The sequence below is a fragment of the Spea bombifrons genome, chromosome 7 (assembly GCF_027358695.1).
Source record: "Spea bombifrons isolate aSpeBom1 chromosome 7, aSpeBom1.2.pri, whole genome shotgun sequence".
Taxonomy (NCBI): domain Eukaryota; kingdom Metazoa; phylum Chordata; class Amphibia; order Anura; family Pelobatidae; genus Spea; species Spea bombifrons.
In genome coordinates this window covers 24,683,248-24,691,892 of record NC_071093.1, presented here as the reverse complement: position 1 = coordinate 24,691,892, position 8,645 = coordinate 24,683,248, and the positions used below count along the sequence as shown (strand labels likewise).

Here is an 8,645-nt window from a genome sequence, read left to right as displayed (position 1 = left end):
GTGTGAGGGAATCCGGCATGATTGTCCGGCATCGGGACAATCTACTTCTCTCCACATACACGCAGCAGCTGACAAGTATGTGATCAGATCACCGGGGATGTTTGCAGTATCCTGATGGAGATCGCTTAAGACCTATCTGGTCCTTGCTTTAATCGCTGTCTGAAGTTGATCTCACAGATGACATCAGGTTTTTTCAGAGCAAACACTGTGAAAAATACCCCTCATTATATAATCCGTTTAGTCTGACTCGCAGCAGCAGCTCCTACTTACCAGTCCCTCCCTGTAATCACTGTGAGAATTAGCCCCGCCCCTTCCTTCTCCCAGAAGGCCAGAACCACATGGCTGTGACACTCATCTAACTGTAAGTATAAAATTAATATTTGGGCTGCTGAAAGTTAGGGGAGGTGGGGGTTAATTTAGGGGCAGCTATGGTTAATGGGGTGTTTAGGGTTAATTTAGGGGCAGTTATGGTTAATGGGGTGTTTAGGGGCAGCTATGGTTAATGGGGTGTTTAGGGTTAATTTAGGAGCAGCTGTGGTTAATGGGGTGTTTAGGGTTAATTTAGGGGCTGTTGTGGTTGACAGGGTCTTTAGGGTTAATCTAGGGGATGCTGTGGTTAATGGGGTGTTTAGGGTTAATTTAGGGTCAGTTATGGTTAATGGGGTGTTTTGTTTTGATGGAGTATTTAGAGTTAATTTAGGGGTAGTTATGGTTAATGGGGTGTTTAGGGTTAATTTAATGATGAGGACTAAGGGTTAATTTGATTAATTTAATAGTTAACTTAAGGTGCAGTTAGAGATAAAGGGGGGGGCAAACTAAGGGGAATCTAAATCCTCGGGGCCGTAAAGATTAACCCAGTACTTATTTAAAAAAGTATGGTGTCAGTGTGATGCGAACGGGTCTGTGACTCTATGAGGGGACTATGAGATATGTGGGAGGCAGCGTGGAGTGGTATGTGTGGGAGGCAGCGTGGTATGTGTGGGAGGCAGCGTGGTATATGTGGGAGGCAGCGTGGAGTGGTATGTGTGGGAGGCAGCGTGGAGTGGTATATGTGGGAGGCAGCGTGGAGTGGCATATGTGGGAGGCAGCGTGGCATGTCGGGGAGGCAGCGTGGCAAGCCTGGGCTCAAATGTGCATAAATTTGGGGGGGCTGGTTGGGAAATACAGACAAGAAATGCATTTTATCAGTTTTTTTATTCTGCTGTTTGTATTTAACATCATTTGTTTATTAAATTATTTTAAATAAATGAAAAATTTACATTCATTTTTTTTATCCGATTAATCGATTAATCGACAAAATAATCGGCCAACTAATCGATTATGAAAATAATCGTTAGTTGCAGCCCTAGTTCAGTGTGATTGTGGTAGCTCTGACAAACTTCTGTAATTGAAGGATGTGATTACTTAAATATAATTTAAAGGATGGAAAGCATGGCCAATTCTTCTGTCTGAGATGAGGTATCTTCACAATGAAAATGTATATCCATATAGCTTGCAGTTTAGTAAATAAACCCCTGCAGGCTAAAGGTCCATACATATGCATTTCTTCTCTATCTTAAGTCAGTAGGGAATGTCCCACGGGAAAAATATTATAAATCTAGAGCACAGTGTTGTGTATCATAATAAAGCCTAGGTCTTTGTCAAAACTAACATATATCTTCCTTTAGCTGCAGATCCTGAGGGGACTAGTCTCAAATATTTTATACCTGCCCTGCTCAGGCACTGCTCTGTGATTCTTTATGGCAGAACTAGCAAACTCTGCTCCTCTATAGACTCATTTCTCGGTGTCCGTCTGGGTGATAAACAATATGACTCTTTATTATCCCCATGGCCATATGATGTCAGGATGCTCTAGAGCGGTTATCTTAAGGCAGGGCTTGACAAATTTGTTGTGAATCTCGGCGCCAGGTAAAAAAGTTAGGAGCCAGGATTTTTTTACACTAACAGTTGGTCTTGAGGGATCCGATCATCACCAGCCCACTTACTAAACTCACAGCGTTTGACCTGGAAGCACCCTGGACTTTCAGGTCAGTGCTGTTTGTTTTTTTTTTAAATACATTTTTTTTCATTTTTTTAACTCTTTCGATGCTGATGTTCCATTGGAGCACAGCATTGACAGATATTTAGTCCCCAAAAGCTTGTGGGGACAAATGTTAACCCCTGCAATGCCACGAATGTGTCATACACAATTGTGGCATTGAAGGGGTTAACGCTGCACTGTCGCTCTCATGGAGCGATCAGGCAGCAGGGGGGTGTTGTGTCAGGTCTCCACACTCATGTGGAGACTGAAGAACCCTCTCCCCTGTCCCTGAAGCTGCCTCTGGCACCTGGGAAGCAATTGCTGGTCTATGGACCAGCCATTGCAGGGGGGAGTCTATGATGACTGCTGTAGGCTTCCATGCCTACAGGGGTCATCAAAGGGCTTGTGGGGGCTCGTTTTTGCTGTTGCTGGTCTGCCTGGGCTTCCAGGCAGACCACCGGCAGCAGTGCCCCGTACAAAACGGGAATTAACCCCTAAATGCCGCGATCGCGGCATTGAAGGGGTTAACGCTGCGGTGTCGCTCCCATGGAGCGATCAGGCAGCAGGGGGGTGTTGGGTGAGGTCCCCAGACTTGTGTGGGGACCCAATCAACACACAAACCCCCTTCCCTGAGGCTGCCTGTGGCAGCTGAAAACACGAGTGCTGCTTTTCCAGCAACCGCGTTTTCAGCCTACAGGATCACTCCGTGGGAGTGATCTCAGGCTCGGGGGCGGGCTCGGAGTGGCTGTGCTGTCTGCCCAGACTTCTGGGCAGACAGTAGCAGCAGCGCCCCCGTGTGGTGACTCAGCCTCTTACATCCACAATTTTTTCTGGATGTAAGAGGCTGACAAAACCTAGGCGCCAGGACAAAATTCTCTGTCGCCATGGCGACCTGGCGCCTGGGATCTGTCGAGCCCTGTCTTAAGGCCAACAACGTCTAACACTTGGTGATACATAACTACCTGAAAACACTATTATGACAAAACTAGAACCATTAAAAAAGTGTATTTTGAAAATCTAATTTTAATATTGTATTAAGTTTATTTTTTAAACTTTGTTTCAAGATGTTGAATATATCAGAGATATAACTCAAAACTGAATGCGCAAACATTAACATTACTTGATATGTGAAGTTCAGATTATTAACCACTTGGTGACAATTGACATGCCTGGCACTTTAAAACGAGTGTAGAGGTTCAGCAACACAGTTTGTCAGCAGGGGCCCCTTGTGACCCCTCCCTCCCCCAGACGTCAACATTCGTAATATATCGTATGGGGACAGACGCCTGATTTAAAAGAGCTTGCCTCTTAAGCTTAAACTGTGTCGCTGAAATGCCCTGATAGCGACTCATTGCGAGACACCGAAACCCACCCCAGGACGCACTGTGACTGCTCCGGAGAGCTGTTACAACCGCCACTGCAAGAGATTTTCCAAAAGGGTCTCTCCAGACGTTCCTGAACTCTGGGCTCCGGCTGCAGGTTGAATACAGGTACTGCATTCAACCATGCCAGTCAATTGAGCTTTCTAATCACAATGTGATGTGATGGAAAAATAAAATTAGTTAGAAAAATAAAATTGGTAACATGTATTCCTTACTGATGTCACCATCAGAGGAACCTTCCAGTTCCAACAAAATGTAAAATAAGTCCAAATATATATGTATTTAGTTAATGAGCAAGTCCTAAAATCAGCGCTATATCTTCAGGCCCAGTGACGGCGATTAAAAAAATATTCAAATTATAAGCTAAATATAGAAAAATCTGAAATCCTTCCATTAACTATTTCTATACAAACTAAACAAATAATTCAACGGGAATATAAATTTATTTGGAAATTGCAAGATCTTAATTAACTGGGCTTAAAAATAGCATCAAATGTAGAAGATATAGTTGAACAGAATGTTTGCCTCTTTTACAGGAAACTAATTACTTGTTAAAAGTAGGGCTGCAACAACTAATCGATAAAATCGATAATAATCGATAATGAAATTCGTTGCCAACGAATTTCATTATCGATTAGTTGAATCGATTATCGATTATAAAATGAGGGTTTTTTCAGAGCAAACGCTCTGAAAATACCCCTCATTATATAATCCGTTTGAGTGACTCACAGCAGCAGCTCCTACTTACTCCCCCTCCCTATAATCACTGTGACAACTGGACCCGCCCCCTTCCTTCTCCCAGAAGGCCAGAACCACATGGCTGTGACACTCATCTAACTGTAAGTATAAAATTAATATTTGGGCTACTGAAAGTTAGGGGAGGTGGGGGTTAATTTAGGGGCAGTTATGGTTAATGGGGTGTTTAGGGTTAATTTAGGGGCAGTTATGGTTAATGGGGTGTTTAGGGGCAGTTATGGTTAATGGGGTGTTTAGGGGCAGCTATGGTTAATGGGGTGTTTAGGGGCAGCTATGGTTAATGGGGTGTTTAGGGGCAGTTATGGTTAATGGGGTGTTTAGGGTTAATTTAGGAGCAGCTGTGGTTAATGGGGTGTTTGGGGTTAATTTGAGGCAGTTGTGGTTAATGGTGTATTTAGGGGCTGTTGTGGTTGACAGGGTCTTTAGGGTTAATTTAGGGGCAGTTATGGTTAATGGGGTGTTTAGGGTTAATTTAGGGTAGTTGTTTTGATGGGGTATTTAGAGTTAATTTAGGGGTAGTTATGGTTAATGGGGTATTTAGGGTTAATTTAATGATGAGGACTGAGAAATGCATTTTATCAAAGTTTTTTTTATTCTGCTGTTTGTATTTAACATCATTTGTTTATTAAATTATTTTAAATAAATGAAAAATTTACATTCATTTTCTTTATCCGATTAATCGACAAAATATTCGGCCAACTAATCGATTATGAAAATAATCGTTAGTTGCAGCCCTAGTTAAAAGAATGGCAAAATACACAATTATCCTGGATTGGCAGAATAAACGCGATCAACGCATATATATTTCCTAAACGGACTTACTTTTTCAGACATATCCTGCTAAAAATTCCAAGTCCATGGATCAACATGCTACAAGCTAGCTTTAATAAGTTTATTAATAATGGGGGAAAATACGAATTATCAAAAAATAAATAAATCAAATAGGCATGTACATTACATCTAAGAATAAAATCCTTTTTAATACAAGGAAGATATAAAGATGACAAGGAACTCCACTTTAAACTTCAAAATGTATTTAATAAGAAAGATGTTAATGTCTAAATCATATGAAGTAATAAAATTGATGAGATCCCACCAACCTCAATCCTAACTAAATGGGCTAGAGATTCAATGAGACAAATTACTGAAGAAGAATGGTATAAAGCAATAAACACGACACATAATATAATACACTATATTAGAGAAAAAAAATTTAAACTTATAAATCAATAGCATTTAACACCAACAAAAATAAAATCCATATTCCCAAACTCCTCAGATAGATGTTGGCGTTGTAATCTGGAAAAGGGAGACCTGAAACATATTTGGTGGACTTGTAAAGTTGTAAGGCTTCTTTGGAGGTACGCTTTTGAATGCCTAGAAATTTATAGATAATAAGATTAATAAAATACTAGAAACGGCTCTCCTCCATATATTTCCATCTAAGTTATCTCTAGAGAAAAAGATAACCATCCATGTATTTGCAGCCTCTAAACTGATGATCGCAAGAAATTAGAAAGAAAACAAACCCTACTCTCAATTACGCTTGCAAAATCAGGTTGTTTCAACTGCAGATGGAGATTGGTCTCCACTTGATTAGCCCACAACAGAGAAGATCAATTTATATGAGGACTGGATCTCTAAACTAAAGAAATTATGATTTAAATAATAAAACACCACATACCCCCACCCCCCCTTTTTTATTGGGTGACAAAAACTTGGTACGTATCCAAGTGAATTTTATGTATAGGCTTGTGATCTTGAATATTTATGAATGTAATGCTTTAATTTTAGCATAAATTAATAAGCTATATACGTTGAGTACTTATATGCGGAGTTATCAGTTTCGTATTTGTGTTTTTCCTTGTTCTGTCTTTTTTATGTACTCTAGGGCTGCAACAACTAATCGATAATAATCGATAATGAAATTTGTTGCCTACTGAAAGTTAGGGGAGGTGGAGGTTAATTTAGGGGCAGTTATGGTTAATGGGGTGTTTAGGGTTAATTTAGGGGGTTATGGTTAATGGGGTGTTTAGGGTTAATTTAGGGGCAGCTATGGTTAATGGGGTGTTTAGGGTTATTTTAGGAGCAGCTGTGGTTAATGGGGTGTTTGGGGTTAATTTGAGGTAGTTGTGCTTAATGGTGTGTTTAGGGTTAATTTAGGGGCTGTTGTGGTTGACAGGGTCTTTAGGGTTAATTTAGGGGATGCTGTGGTTAATGGGGTGTTTAGGGTTAATTTAGGGGCAGTTGTGGTTAATGGAGTGTTTAGGGTTAATTTAGGGTAGTTGTTTTGATGGAGTATTTAGAGTTAATTTAGGGGTAGTTATGGTTAATGGGGTGTTTAGGGTTAATTTAATGAGGACTGAGGGTTAATTTGATTTAATAAAGTTAACTTAAGGTGCAGTTAGAGATAAAGGGGGGCAAACTAAGGGGAATCTAAATCCTGGGGGCCGTGAAGATTAACCCAGTACTTATTTATAAAAGTATGGTGTCGGTGTGCTGCGAACGGGTCTGTGACTCTGAGGGGACTATGAGATATTGGGCATATCTGGGGAGGACAGTGACATATCTGGGGGTATAAGGCGTATCTGGGGCCACAGTGGCATATCTGGGGGTAGAGTGGAGTGGCATGTCTGGGAGGCAGTGTGGCATGTCTGGGAGGCAGTGTGGCATGTCTGGGGAGGATGGAGTGGTGTATCAGGGGGGTATAAGGCGTATCAGGCAGCGTGGTATATGTGGGAGGCAGCGTGGAGTGGCAAGTGTGGGAGGCAGCGTGGTATATGTGGGATAGCAGCGTGGAGTGGCAAATGTGGGAGGCAGCGTGGAGTGGCATATGTGGGAGGCAGTCCTAAAATCGGCGCTATATCTTCATGCCCAGTTGAAAGGTGTCCCAAAAATAGGACATGGGCACAGACTGACCAGATGTCCATATTCTGGAAAGGGTTAAAATATTGCCATTTGAAATACCCTGGGGTGTCTACTTTTCAAACATGGACAGGATAGCATATTAACTCCTGACATCCATGTGTACTGGATAAAGATGACATCAGTGCTAAGCAGATAGTATAGGAAATACTGTTAAGTAAAGTGATTGGGTGTATCGCCGTACACTAAAACAAGTTATCATACACGGGATGAATTAAGTCACAATTTAGTATTAATCCTTTTTAATAAAATACGCAGCTTAAAATCGAGAAAATAAAACAATAGCTTTTACTTTTCATCTCATTGATTTCTGGGCCTAGTAAGTTTATTTGCTGAAGTGACTGCAAATTCAGGACAACGTTTTTATCCAAGTAAAAACAAAATAGTTTAATTTACTCCTACAGTAAATAAGCTGTTAACAGATGACCAAACACATTCACCAGGATAGGGACACGCACACGCACGCACGCACGCACACACACACACACGCACACATTGTGCCAAACACACCCAAACTGCACCACCCAGCCCCCTTTTAGTGTTGATTTATGTGATGCCCTCAGCAACAATATATAACGTGTGGGTTCAGTAAATGAGAGAAAAAAATTACATCTAAATATGAGCATTGCAGAAGTTTTAAAACAGCTATTGTCACGAAGGGTACAAAAAAAATCAGCCATTGTCACAAATTGGTTAAAAAAAGTCTGAGGCTTGTATATTTATGTTGGTATTCATCCTCTTTTTCATGTTCTTGTTTCAGAAGTAATTGCATTCGCCTGAACCTTTTTAGACGGCACAGATTGCACCCAAGGACCACTTTTGAGAGACTTCTTTGCAGTTGGGAGAGCTTGAAAGTACTTCAGATAGCATATTTTGTGTTGCATTGTAAATAATCATTGTTCAACAGATAAATATACGGTTTTTACTTGCCGAAAACTCATCTTTTATAATCCTAAATTTTTTATTGTTTGAGATAGGTGTGTTTGCTGAACTGTACTCTGCTTCCTGTAGTGAGAATATAAATAAAGTATTTGCTTAGTGTAATTTGTTTGTTTCCTCTTCATGCTAATCTGAGCCCTTCTGTGCTGTTTCCAGTTTTGACATCTACCATTTGTTATAGAATGTACACCAAAATGTATCCTGGCTAAATGAACTTAAGAGGGACTGTTGGGACATCCCACAGCTAAATGTGTATGGAAGTACTTATAAAAACCTTATAAAACATTAGTGCTTTACTACTCTTCTTAACTTCCCCCTCAGTAAAGTTTGCATGCAGCAAAATTTTGCCTTTTCTCTGTTCAATCGCATGCACGATCTATGGTATGAATTAATTTAACCCCTTCACGAGGACGAGACGTTTTTGTGTTTTTGCTATGTCTTTCTTCAACTGTAATTTCTCTTATCAATTAGTGCACCCACACAAATCATATATTGTTTCAGCACAAGTAGGGCTTTCATTTGAATTTCATATTAAACTGGGTAGTACATTGTTTTGTTTGAAATAAACTGGAAAAAGTGAGTGAAAAAAAACGCATTTTTTTTACAGTTTTGTATACATACAA

General features: G+C 40.4%; 1 protein-coding gene across 2 annotated transcripts in view; it reads left to right on the top strand.

Annotated features, from left to right (window-relative positions):
• LUC7L (LUC7 like) overlaps window positions 1–8,127 on the top strand; it is a 32,973-nt gene extending 24,846 nt beyond the window's left edge. For both annotated transcript variants that reach the window (XM_053472125.1, XM_053472124.1), the window contains one exon: window positions 7,844–8,127. The gene's annotated coding sequence lies outside the window, so the exon portion shown is untranslated. The remainder of the gene's footprint in view (window positions 1–7,843) is intronic.
• The last annotated feature ends 518 nt before the right edge of the window (window positions 8,128–8,645 follow it).